This window comes from Triticum aestivum, chromosome 5B, assembly GCF_018294505.1.
Source record: "Triticum aestivum cultivar Chinese Spring chromosome 5B, IWGSC CS RefSeq v2.1, whole genome shotgun sequence".
NCBI lineage: Eukaryota > Viridiplantae > Streptophyta > Magnoliopsida > Poales > Poaceae > Triticum > Triticum aestivum.
In genome coordinates, this window is record NC_057807.1 from 111,677,208 (window position 1) to 111,691,813 (window position 14,606).

The window sequence follows — 14,606 nt, forward strand, 5'->3', positions numbered from 1 at the left end:
TGATGAAGCTGACAGCAGTGCCGGCATCAAGATTCTTGATGGGTTTAGCTTCAATCCACTTAGTGAACTTGTCGACTGCCACCAGCACATGGGTGAAGCCGCTTCTGCCTGTTCTTAGTGGTCCAACCATATCCAATCCCCATACAGCGAAAGGCCAGACGAGTGGGATGGTCTTCAAGGCTGAGGCGGGCTTGTGTGACATATTGGAGTAAAATTGACATCCTTCACACTTGTCGACTATCTCCTTTGCCATTTCATTTGCTCTTGGCCAGTAAAATCCCGCTCAGTATGCTTTAGCCACAATGGTACGCGAGGACGCATGATGGCCACAGGTCCCCAAGTGGATATCGTCAAGGATTATCCGACCTTCTTCTGGCGTTATACATTTCTGATCGACTCCAGTCGCGCTTTCTCTGTACAATTGTCCCTTTATCACGGTAAAGTCTTTGGATCGGCGGACGATCTGTCGAGCCTCTTCTTCATCCTTTGGGAGCTCTTTTCTTAAGATATACGCGATGTACGGCACTGTCCAATCGGGGGTGATGACCAACGCTTCCAAGATTAGGTCGACCACTGCTGGAACTTCAACTTCAGCCGGATTTGTGGCACTTTTTGGCTACGGAGCTTCTTCGGTAAAAGGATCTTCCTGAACTGATGGAGTATGGATATGTTCCAAGAACACATCACTGGGAATGGCTTCTCTCTTGGAACCTATCTTTGCCAAATCATCAGCCGCTTGATTCTTCAGTCGGGGTATATGATGGAGCTCTAACCCTTCAAATTTCTTCTCAAGCTTTCTTACTGCATTGCAGTAACCAGTCATGGCTGGGCTTCTAACGTCCCACTCCTTCATCACCTGATTGACCACCAAATCTGAATCGCCATAAACCATAAGGCGACGGACGCCGAGTGAAATGGCCATGCGTAACCCATACAAAAGTGCTTCGTATTCTGCTTCATTGTTGGAGGAATCAAAGTGGATCTGGAGCACATATCTGAGCTTATCTCCTCGGGGGGAAACCAATACTACCCCAACACCGGAACCATTCAACATCTTAGAACCGTCAAAGAACATGGTCCAGTGCTCCGAGTGAACTTGAGTCGGCAGTTGTTGTTCAATCCACTCGGCGATGAAATCTGCTACTGCTTGGGACTTAATGGCTTTCTTTGCCTCAAACTTGATATCAAGGGGAAGGAGTTCAATCGCCCACTTTGCCACTCGACCAGTTGCATCTCTGTTGTGCAAAATCTCTAACAATGGGGCGTCGCTGACGACTGTAATGGAATGATCAGAGAAATAATGAGCAACCTTCTTCGTGGTCATGTAAATCCCATATACAAGCTTCTGATAATGAGGGTATCTTTGCTTCGATGGGGTCAATACTTCGGAAAGATAATATACTGGGCGCTGAACTTTGAAGGCTTTCCCTTCTTCTTCTGCTCGACCGTAAGTACTGTACTGACGACTTGTCCTGTGGCTGCAATGTAAAGCAACAGAGGCTCTTTGCTGATTGGAGCAGCAAGCACCGGCTGGGTGGAGAGCAGAGCTTTTAGCTCTGCAAACGCTGCATCAGCTTCTGGAGTCCACTCGAACTTGTCTGACTTCTTCATCAGTCGGTAAAGAGGCAATGCCTTTTCACCGAGGCGAGAGATGAATCGACTTAACGCGGCCAAGCATCCAGTAAGCTTCTGGACATCGTGCACACGCACGGGGCGTTTCATTCGGAGTATAGTGCCAACTTTTTCTGGGTTGGCGTCGATTCCTCGTTCGGAAACGAGGAAACCGAGTAACTTTCCGCCAGGAACTCCGAATGTGCACTTTGATGGATTAAGCTTGATATCATACATCCTAAGATTGGCAAATGTTTCAGCGAGGTCAGTCAACAGGTCGGAACCCTTCCGTGATTTGACCACAATATCATTCATGTATGCTTCCACGTTCCGACTGATTTGACTGAGTAAACACTTCTGAATCATCCTCATGAACGTGGCTCCGGCATTCTTGAGGCCGAATGGCATGGTGACATAGCAGAAGCACCCGAATGAAGTGATGAAAGCTGTTTTGATCTCGTCGGGTCCATACAGATGGATCTGATGGTAACCGGAATAGGCATCTAAAAAAGACAGGCGCTCACATCCCGCAGTCGAGTCAACTATTTGGTCGATGCGGGGGAGAGGAAAATGATCTTTTGGGTAGGCCCGATTGATGTGTTTCAAATCAATGCACATGCGAAGTGACTTGTCCTTCTTGGGGACCATGACAACATTGGCGAGCCACTCAGAGTGGTAAATCTCTCGGATAAACTCTGCTGCCAGGAGCCGAGCCACCTCCTCGCCAATGGCCTTTCTCTTCTGGACGGCGGACTGTCGAAGATGTTCTTTGACAGGTTTCGCTTTTGAGTCGACTCGTAAACGATGCTCAGCCAGCCCCCTGGGAACACCCGCATGTCAGCAGGCTTCCATGCGAAGATGTCCCAGTTCTCACGGAGGAACTGGATGAGCACTTCTTCCTATTCAGAGTCGAGTGTTGTGGAGATATGAGTCGGAGCAGCACTGGGGTCAGTAGGGTGAATGTGAATGGGCTTCATCTCACTAGGTGACTCGAACACTGACTCCGTGGCGGGCTTCTTGGCCCGTAATAAATCACTCAGATCTGCATTTTTCTGATATTCCTGCAGCTCCAGCACTGTTATCTGAGCATCGGCAATCTTTGAGCCCTTCTGAAAGCACTCTTCTGCCTTCTTCCGATTGCCAGTGATGGTGATCACACCCTTGGGACCAGGCATCTTCAATTTGAGGTACACGTAACATGGTCGAGCCATGAATCGTGCATAAGCTGGCCTGCCCAAAATAGCATGATAAGCACTCTGGAAATCCACAACTTCAAATGTTATCTTTTCTTTGCGGAAATGCTTTGAATCGCCGAAAACCACATCAAGAGCAATTTGCCCGAGTGATTCAACCTTCTTCCCAGGAATGACTCCATGGAAACTCATGTTGCTGGAACTGAGTCTGGACATCGGATTGCCCATTCCTTTCAGCATCTCCGCATACAATATATTCAGCCCGCTGCCACCATCCATCAGAACCTTAGTCAGTCGAGTGCCTTCGACGACCTAGTCGACCACCAAAGCTTGCCTCCCAGGGGTGGCTATGTGCGTCGGATGATCAGACTGGTCGAATGTGATGGCGGTCTGAGACCATTTCAGGTAATTGGGTGTCGCCAGAGCAACCATATTCACCTCACGGTTGATAATTTTCAACTGACTTTTGCTCTCAACATCAGCAAAAATCATCAGGGTGGAATTGACATGGGGGTATCGTCCATCACTGTCCTCTTTGTCCTCAACCTTGTCTGACTCCTTTTGCTTATCCTTGGGCTATTTCCCTTGAAACTGCTGGATTAAGAGCTGGCACTGGCGAGCGGTATGTTTCGGGTAAATGAAGTTACCCTCTTCATCTTTCTTCGTGTGGATGTGGCATGGCAAATCCATCACATCGTTTCCTTCCTTGTCCTTCACCTTCTTGGGGTTCCAAGATCCTTTGGGCTTCCCTTTAAACTTGCCCTGAGTCACGGCCAAGGCTTCTCCAGGAGCAGCTGGCTCGGCTTTCCGCTTCTGCTTCCAACTGGAGTTTCCTTTTTCCGACTGGATCGGCTTGTACTTGCCACTCCGGAGCCGATCCTCTTCTTCACCATTGGCATATTTGGTGGCAATCTCCATCATTTGACTCAGGGTCATGTCTCCGGCCCGACCAAACTTCAAACTTAACTCCCTGTTTTTAACGCCTTCCTTGAAGGCACAGACTGCTTGGTGATCAGATACGTTCTCCACTGTATGATGCAATGTGATCCACCTTTGGATGTAATCTCTCAAGGTCTCATTCAACTTTTGCACGCAAACCTGCAGCTCTGTCAAACCTACTGGTCACTTGCAAGTTCCTTCAAATGTCCTGACCAACACTCGGACAAGATCTTCCCAAGTGTAAATGCTACTAGGCGCCAACTGCTTCAGCCAGGCTCTGGCCGAGCCCTCCAACATAAGTGGTAGGTGTTTCATGGCCACCCCATCATTGCCACCGCCAATCTGAATAGCCACTCGGTAGTCCTCAAGCCAAGTATCGGGCTTGGACTCACCAGTGAACTTACTCACCCCAGTCGCCAACCTGAAGTTGGGAGGAATCACTGCGGCTCTGATGGCTCTGCTAAAACACTCTGGTCCTGAAACATGAACTCTGCTGCTGGTGGGCACATCTCTGTCATGGCCTTCTCGGTGAGCTCTGTTCCGGTCGACCAAGCCCTGAACGATAATGGATCTCGCATCAAAGCCTGGTTCTCTGGGGTCGACTGGAACCCTTCGCCCAACACTGCGCTGGCGTCTGTCTTCTTGCTGTCGAGGGGCATACGACCTACCCCTTGGGGGAGAGTGGGCACTCGACGCCGAACATCGCGATCGAATCGGTCATCATACTGATCAGGTCGACCTCCACGTCCCTCATGCCGCGGAGGCGATCTTGGGCTATGGGCCGACTGGACTGTATTCTCAGCGACGGATCGACTGTGAATCCTATTATGCGACTGTGATACAGCTGAATTTTGATCTCCTGCTGCCCAGAGCAAATCTCTGATCTGCATCAAGCCTCTGCCAGCCTCTGACTGAGAGGGCTGAATCGACTCCACTATACGGGCTGCAGCTACTAGATTCTGAATTGGGGTTCGATATACCTGAGTCGATGGTGGAAAGAGTTGACGTCGACTGGAGTCTGGAACTCGTTGCCGCACGCACTCGTCGAGTGCTCGCTGGAGGTTCTCCAGTTGAGCGCGCTTAGCCAAGTTGGCCAAACGCGCGTCCTCCAAGGCACGGGCCTCGGGGGTTTCTCCTATGATAGGAGTATGCAAAGCATCCATGTTCCGGCGGCGAAGATCTTTCCTTTGCAGTGAAGTGAGTGGCTCGGGTTGATACTCCTCGTGGACCTAAGCTGGGTCACCTCCGCTGTCCCCTCCATCGGTGCGGGGGAACCCGGGAGGACTACGAGGCCCATTGACTATCAGGACCTCCGCCGCTAGATCACTGCTGTTGCACTCGGATGCAGTCTCTATGGATCCAGTCGACAGATCGAACATGCCGTAGAGAGATTCGTTGGGCTCGATCGCCGCGACTTGGGGGGTGGCCGACTGGCGGGCCACTGCATGCCTCACCCACCGCTGAAGCCTTGACCGACCGGAGCGCTTGCGCTGGTGGGAGACAGGGAGGGAGGACGACGCAGGAGTCGACCGATACGGGGCCGACGGTTGTCGCAGCAGGACGCCGCGGACACATGCGCGAAAGTGTGTCGCCCCGCGGACTAGAAGCGCGTCGATTTCGAGTGGAGCCTCCTGGAGCCAAGCGGAGTCGTCGGCGATGAACGTGAGCACGCCGAGACGAATCTCGCGTCCCTCAACCAAAACTCCGCTAGAAACCATGGTGAAGGCGATCAGAACAATTGCAACTTCTCCAATAAGTCGCTAAGACAGCTACCCCACGGTGGGCGCCAACTGTCGTGGTTCTAAGTCTGATAGTAGAATAGGGGGGTATGTATGGAGAGGCAAGATCCTAGCTATGGAACAGCTTTATACGCAAGGGATTTACGAGTTCATTCCCTTCTCAGGGGAAGTAACAGCCCTACGTCTCGGAGCCCGGAGGCGGTCGACTGGATTATGTGCGTATGAGTTACAGGGGTGCGAACCCTTTACACTGAGGAGGGGGTGGCTTATATAGTGTCTGACAGACCCCTCCGGCCCTCAATTATGCGGGGTTTAAAGTACATTAAGGCTTGTCGTTACTGGTAACGCCTTACATAAAGTTTCATCATGACCATAAAGACTACTTAATTACAGACCGTTTGGGTACAGAGTGACTCTTGAACTCCTGGTGGTCGAGTGAGGCTTCATGGTCAAGTGTCTTCAAGTCCATTGAGTGGAATCCCTCCAGGTCGACTGGAAGGCAGTTTCTGCTAGAGATGTCCTTGGGGAGGGTATCTTTGGACAGGTCCATGACCCTACCCTAGGTACATGGCTTCATCACCTCCCGCGCACCCCTGAGCTCGGTCCGTATTTCCTTGGTGGCATTAAGTGCCTTGTTCAGGTCGGCCGAACTATCCTTATGCTCCTTTTTAAGGAGCTCATACCGGTCAGCGGCATTTTTTAACTCCACGGCCATTTCGGCTATCTTTTCCTCGCTTCGGCGATGAGCAGCCTGTTCAGCTCTCAATTCCTCGGCCGCCTTTAGGGCAGCCGCATTGCTAATCCGAGCTTGTTCCTTGGCCTGGGCAAGTTCCGCCCTCAGGGCCTCCACGGCAGCAGCACCATCTGCAGCCCAAACATACTACATTAATATCATGCCGCCTTCATATCTTCCTATACAAAGGAAGGCAATGCACATACCTTGTGATTTGTCCAGCCGCTCGTTCACGAGCGTGATATCGGCATCAATCGATACAATCTGCCTCGTTAGTTCGGCAACTTCAACGGACTGGCCGGTGGCCGGACCCACAGGTACCTGCACATATTTGCAGCACAATCATTGGTTTATTATCCCCCGTTTGCCGCCTAGGGCGGGCAACAAGAGACTCAGGGGCTACTATCTATATGGAGCACACCTAGCGCGTGCCTCACAGCCAAAAAATAGTGTATTCTTCACTGCATACCTCAAAGCCTCTGAGCAGGCTTGTAAATGCTTCATTCAAGCCGGTTGTAGCGGATGAAATCTTCTTGAGCACCATGCTCATTAATGAACGGTGCTCCTCCGAGAGCGCAGCTCACTCCAGTAGGCCTATCAGTACATCCGGCCGGACATTGAACTGTGCCGAACCCTTCCCATCGCCCCCCGTGGGAGCCAAACGCTCCGGGCTCAGGGCGGCTGACACATTGGCTTCCGGCTTTGGCAGATCCGAACTCCTCCGTGACGACACCTCGGTGTCGTCCGCTTCATGAGTCGGAGAGGCGGGGGGGTCTCGCTCTCCATCATCTTCGGAGGAAGATCCCCCGAAGACGAACTCTGTTGAGAAGAGTTGCTAGCCGGATTGCAAAAGACGAATCCCGGTTATTGATCTAGGAGAAACATAGTACCTTCAAATTAATGATTGACTTACAGCTCGGTGGAGGGCTGGCCCGTTGGCGGGCACGACGCGGTGAGGGTGCCCGTTGGGGCAAGGGCCCCCTGGGGATACCTTTTTCCCTGGTTTGGGCATCTCCGACTCCAAGTCTTCGGAGGAAGCCCTCTTCTCCCTGCGCGGGGAGGAGGCCTTAGCCTCTCCTCCCCGACTATCCTCCTTAGGGGAGGTAACATTTCCCCCGGTTCGGATGCGTAGCGTGTGGAGTTCGGTTTCTTCGTTCTTCCCCTTGCCTTTCCCTGAGGGCATTCTGCTGAATACCCGGTCAAGCATCTTGGCAATGGTGGGACCAGGCGAGCCTCCGGGAAGTGGCGCCGGACACCTGATTCTCTCCGCCTTGCTGAGCCATTCCTGGCCACGGATGAATTTCAGAATAAACAATTGTGACAAATACAAAACAAGGTGTCCGGTATCAAGGTTACTTACTTGGGTATCTAGGCGATTGCAACTTAGGCCCGCATCCTCGGTGGTGTCCGGACACTCTACTTTCGGTCCGAAGAATAATTTGCACATCCCTTCGAGCTCCAAGACGAAGAAGTGTTTGACAGTCCGCGGACCCTTCCGATTAAACTCCCACATCCGGAGAGGCCGACGTTGGCACGGCAACATCCGTCGGATTAACATCACTTGCATTATGCTGACAAGGTTAATGTCCCTCTCAAGAAGCTCTCGGATGCGATTCTGCAGTACTGGTACATCACCAGCGGGCCCCCAATTTCGTCCTACGTCGGTCCAAGACGCCAACTGTGACGGAGGGCCCGAGCGGAACTCGGGGCGGCTACCCACTTTGTGCCCCTGGGAGCCATAACATAAAACCACCTCCGCTGCCATACATCGGATACTTCTGGGAAAGAACCCTCTGGCCATGGGGCATCGGCGTTCCTGCTTATTATGGCACCTCCGCACTCCACATGTCGCCCCTCAATCATCTTCCGCTTCACATTGAAGGTCTTGATCCATAAGCTGAAGTGTGGAGTGACGTGAAGAAAAGCCTCGCATACGATAACGAACGACGAGATATGGAGGATAGCGTCCGGAGCCAGATCATGAAAATCCAACCCATAGTAGAACATGAGCCCCCTCACAAAGGGGTCAAGGGTGAAGCCCAAGCCGCGGAGGAAGTGAGGGACAAACACGACACACTCATTGGGCTCAGGTGTAGGGATGACCTGCCCTGGAGTAGGAAGCCCGGCGGTCAGGTATCCGACCTCCCTAAGCTTTGCAATGTCTTCCTTTTGAATCGAGGAGGCCACCCACCGGCCTTGAGGGTCAGATCCAGACATATTGGAGGATCTGGGGTGTTGAAGCTTAGATTTCGGGTGTTGGAACTCAAGGTGCGAGAAGGCGCGAGGAAGGTGGAAAAGAGGCATAGGCCTCGACCCCTTTATAAAGGGGGTGAATATCAAGAGTCCTCGGTGTGACCGTTTGAGGCTTATCTAGAAACACACGGAGTTATAACAACGGCCGTCGTGGGGTCACGCATGCCCATATTCATGAGAATCCCGTAATAAGGGGACACGATCTCTACTTTGACAAGACGTGTCAAGGAAACCGCCTCGCAATATGCGCTGTGGCTGGTTGTAGGAAAACGGTTCGAATAATGACCCGGCTGTAATGCCACGTCACGTTGTCTAAAAAGTTGTCAGCAGATTGCATTTGTGAAATATCATTCTCTCTACAGCGGTATGTGAAGATCATTTTGTAGATCTGGACACGGTCTATGTGTTCGATAATTACTTTGGAGTATTCGAAGAAGGAACCCGCCTCGCAATGCCAAAGACAAGACTGCGCGTCGGACTCATCGTCATTGAAGCCTGGTTCAGGGGCTACTGAGGGAGTCCTGGATTAGGGGGTATCCGGACAGTCGGACTGTATACATTGTCCGGACTATTGAAGCATGAAGATACATGACTCAAGGCTTCGGCCCGTGTCCGGATGGGACTCTCCTTTGCGTGGAAGACAAGCTTGGCGATCCGGATATTGTGTTTCCTTCCTTGTAACCGACTCCGTGTAAACCCTAGCCCCCTCCGTGTCTATATAAACTGGAGATGTTGGTCCTTAGTAGGCCGATCACAATTACAATCATACCATCATAGGCTAGCTTCTAGGGTTTAGCCTCTACGATCTCGTGGTAGATCTACTCTTGTACTACCCATATCTTCAATATTAATCAAGCAGGAAGTAGGGTTTTACCTCCATCGAGAGGGCCCGAACCTGGGTAAACATTGTGTCCCTTGCTTCCTGTTACCATCAGCCTAGACGCACAGATCGGGACCCCTGCCCGAGATCCGCCGGTTTTGGCACCGACACTCGCCAGCGCAAAAAGGGGTCATGAGAGTGGTTAGGGCTGCCATTGTCCTTGGCTTTTCTTGGCCGAGGTGTCTAGCTAGCCATTCGCCCTGGACACTGTGCTTGAAAGCTGCTAAGGCTTCGGCGTTCGGACAATCGATGATTTGGTTCTTCTTAGTGAGAAACCGATTCCGAAGCTTACGGGCTGATTCCTCGGGTTGTCGGATTATGTCACTTAGATCGTCAGCATCCGGGGGTCGGACATAGGTCCCTTGAAAATTGGCTCGAAAAGCATCCTCAATTTCTTCCCAACTTCCAATGGAGTTTTCTGGGAGGCTTTTCAGCCAGTGCCGAGCTGCTCCTTTCAGCTTGAGGGGTAAATATTTGATGGCGTGGAGATCATCTCCGCGAGCCATGTGGATGTGAAGAATAAAGTCTTCTATCCAGACCGCAGGATCCGTCTTTCCGTCATATGCCTCGATATTTACGGGTTTAAACCCTTCTGGGAATTAATGATCCCGCACCTCATCGATGAAGCACAGGGGGTGTGCGGCGCCCCTATATTTGGCTACGTCATGGCGTGGGTCCGACGGTTGTAATGTTCGGTATCAGCGCCAAACTGGTATATGACCGACATATTTGGCTTGATAACCACAGTATCGTGTGGGGGCACGGTCGCTGGATCCGTAGATGGATCTGGCCTTGCCAGCCTTTTTGTCCAGGTCATCACGTAGATCGTGTTTCTGGTCCTGAGTCGTGGCCTCCCTTCCCTTACTGGGAGGGGGTGCGGGCTTGTGTACGCCATTGCTAGCTACTCTGTCTCGTCCACGAGGTGGTCGGTCCGGCTTGTCGGCAGTATTGTTCTTCGGCAGTATAGGCGCAATAGCCTCGTCGTCGAATTCGGGCAGCAGTTTACGCTTAGGATAGCCCTTTGTTTGGCGATAACAGCCATATTTTTCCTCGGCGTCTAGCACTTCGTTCCATCTATCATTGAGCGTATCCTTTGCAGCTTTGAGCCGCTACTTTTGCTTCTTCAGGCTCCTTGTTGTGGCGATAAGCCTTCGATGGAGGCATTCTTGTTCTAAGGGTTCTTCTGGGACAACGAATTCGTCATCGCCCAGGCTGACCTCGTCTTCGGAGACAGGTTGGTAATTGCTATCTTCGGCATGGCTGTGGTCAGACAACGGCCCTAGACTGTGTTCGCCGTCCTCTCGCTCGTCCTGCTCTATCGCTGAATCTGCGGGGTCCTCAGCTTGGTCCGGATTATCCCCGTCGTCAGTGACAATGTTGCTATCTTTCCCTTTGCCGGATCGAGATCGGCGCTTCTGACGCCGATGCTTGGGAGGGTTAATCGACAGGTTTATCATTATCACCGTCGGCCTCCTTCTCTTTAAGTGTGTCCACCATATATATATATCGTATGATGATGTAGACGTGCACCGCCCTATGAGCGGTGGTTTTTGTGCCTGCTCCTCTCCGGCATCATCGCCCATACCGTCGATGTCTTCGGAGCCGTAATTGAGCGTGTCGGTTAAGTCTTCGACAATGGCTATGAAGTGGGTGGTGGGTGGGAAGCGAAATTCTCCGTCATCGGCTTCTGATGTCTACTACACAACCTTCTTCTTGTAGACGTTGTTGGGCCTCCAAGTGTAGAGGTTTGTAGGACAGTAGAAAATTTCCCTCAAGTGGATGACCTAAGGTTTATCAATCCGTGGGAGGCGTAGGATGAATATGGTCTCTCTCAAACAACCCTGCAACCAAATAACAAAGAGTCTCTTGTGTCCCCCAACACACCAAATACAATGGTAAATTGTATATGTGCACTAGTTCGGCGAAGAGATGGTGATACAAGTGCAATATGGATGGTAGATATGGGTATTTGTAATCTGAAAATATAAAAACAGCAAGGTAACTAATGATAAAAGTGAGCGTAAACGGTATTGCAATGATAGGAAACAAGGCCTAGGATTCATACTTTCACCAGTGCAAGTTCTCCCAACAATAATAACATAATTGGATCATATAACAATCCCTCAACATGCAACAAAGAGTCACTCCGAAGTCACTAATAGCGGAGAACAAACGAAGAGATTATTGTAGGGTACAAAACCACCTCAAAGTTATCCTTTCTGATCGATCTATTCAAGAGTCCGTAGTAAAATAACACGAAGCTATTCTTTCCGTTCGATCTATCATAGAGTTCGTACTAGAATAACACCTTAAGACAAAAATCAACCAAAACCCTAATGTCACCTAGATACTCCAATGTCACCTCAAGTATCCGTGGGCATGATTAAACAACATGCATCACACAGTCTCAGATTCATCTATTCAACCAACACAAAGTACTTCAAAGAGTGCCCCAAATTTTCTACCGGAGAGTCAAGACAAAAACGTGTGCCAACCCCTATGCATAAGTTCACAAGGTCACTGAACCCGCAAGTTGGTTACCAAAACGTACATCAAGTAGATCACGTGAATATACCATTGTCACCACGGATAAGAACATGCAAGTCATACATCAAGTGTTCTCAAATCCTTAAAGACTCAATCCGATAAGATAACTTCAAAGGGAAAACTCAATCCGTTACAAGAGAGTAGAGGGGGAGAAACATCATAAGATCCAACTATAATAGAAAAGCTGGTGATACATCAAGATCGTGCCGATTCAAGAACACGAGAGAGAGAGAGAGAGAGAGAGATCAAACACATAGCTACTGGTACATACCCTCAGTCCCAAGGGTGAACTACTCCCTCCTCGTCATGGAGAGTGCCGGGATGATGAAGATGGCCACTGGTGATGGATTCCCCCTCCGGCAGGGTGCCGGAACGGGCTCCTGAGAGGTTTTTGGTGGCTACAGAGGCTTGCAGCAGCGGAACTCCCGATCTAGGTTATTTTCTGGAGGTTTCAGTATTTATAGGAATTTTTGGCGTAGGTCTCACGTCAGGGAGGTCTCCGGGCTGTCCACGAGGCAGGTGGGCACGCCTAGGGGGGTGGGCTCTCCCCCACCCTCGTGCAGCCTGGGACTCTCCTGGCCCAACTCTTTCACTCCAGGGGCTTCTTTTGGTCCACAAAAAATCATCAAAAATTACCACGTCAATTGGACTCCGTTTGGTATTCATTTTCTGTAAAACTCAAAAACGAGGAGAAAACAGAAACTGTCACTGGACTCTAGGTTAATAGGTTAGTCCCAAAAATCATATAAAATAGCATATAAATGCATATAAAACATCCTAGATGGATAATATAATAGCATGTAACAATCAAAACTTATAGATACGTTGGAGACGTATCAAGCATCCCCAAGCTTAATTCCTGCTCGTCCTCGAGTAGGTAAATGATAAAAACATAATTTTTGATGTGGAATGCTACCTAACATATTTATCAATGTAATCTTCTTTATTGTGGCAAGAATATTCAGATCCATGAGATTCAAAACAAAAGTTTAACATTGACATGAAAACAATAATACTTCAAGCATACTAACAAAGCAATCATGTCTTCTCAAAATAACATGGCCAAAGAAAGCTATCCCTACAAAATCATATTGTCTGGCTATGCTCTATCTTCATCACACAAAATATTTAAATCATGCACAACCCCGGTTTCAGCCAAGCAATTGTTTTATACTTTAGTATTCTCAAACTTTTTCAACTTTCATGCAATACATGAGCGTGAACCATGGACATAGCACTATAGGTGGAATAGGATGGTGGTTGTGGAGAAGACAAAAAGGAGAAGATAATCTCACATCAACTAGGCGTATCAACGGGCTATGGAGATGCCCATTAATAGATATCAATGTGAGTGAGTTGGTATTGTCATGCAACAGATGCAATAGAGCTATAAGTGTATGAAAGCTCATCAAAAGAAACTAAGTGGGTGTGCATCCAACTTGCTTGCTCATGAAGACCTAGGGCAATTTGAGGAAGCCCATCATTGGAATATACAAGCCATGTTCTATAATGAAAAATTCCCATTAGTATATGAAAGTGACAACATAAGAGACTCTCTATCATGAAGATCATGGTGCTACTTTGAAGCACAAGTGTGGTAAAAGGATAGTAGCATTGCCCCTTCTCTCTTTCTCTCTCCTTTTTTTGATTTTTCTGTTTGGGCCTTTTCTCTTTTTTATGGCCTCTTTTTTTCTCTTTTTTTATTTTTCGTTCGGAGTCTCATCCTGACTTGTGGGGGAATCATAGTCTCCATCATCCATTTCTCACTGGGACAATGCTCTAATAATGAAGATCATCACACTTTTATTTACTTACAACTCAAGATTACAACTCCATACTTAGAACAAAACATGACTCTATATGAAGGCCTCCGGCGGTGTACCGGGATGTGCAATGAATCAAGAGTGACATGTATGAAAGAATTATAAAGGTGGCTTTGCCACAAATACAATGTCAACTACATGATCATGCAAAGCAATATGAAAATGGTGGAGCGTGTCATAATAAATGGAACAGTGGAAAGTTGCATGGCAATATATCTCGGAATGGCTATGGAAATGCCATAATAGGTAGGTATGGTGGCTGTTTTGAGGAAGATATAAGGAGGTTTATGTGTGATAGAGCGTATCGTATCACGGGGTTTGGATGCACCGGCGATGTTTGCACCAACTCTCAAGGTGAGAAAGGGCAATGCACGGTACCGTAGAGGCTAGAAATGATGGAACGGTAAGAGTGTGTATAATCCATGGACTCACATTAGTCATAAAGAACTCATATACTTATTGCAAAAGTTTATTAGCCCTCGAAGCAAAGTACTACTACGCATGCTCCTAGGGGAAGGGTTGGTAGGAGTTAACCATCACGCGATCCCGACCTCCACTCATAAGGAAGGCAATCAAAAGAACACCCAATGCTTCAAATTTGTCACACAACTTTCACCATACGTGCATGCTACGGGACTTGCCAACTTTAACACAAGTATTTCTCAATTTCATAATTACCCAACTAGCATGACTCTAATATCACCACCTTTATATCTCAAAACAATTATCAAGTATCAAACTTCTCATTGTATTCAATGCACTCTATATGAAAGTTTTTATTATACCCAACTTGGATGCCCATCATATTAGGACTAATTTCATAACCAAAGAAAATTACCATGCCGTTCTAAAATACTCTCAAAATAATATAAGTGAAGCATGAGAGTT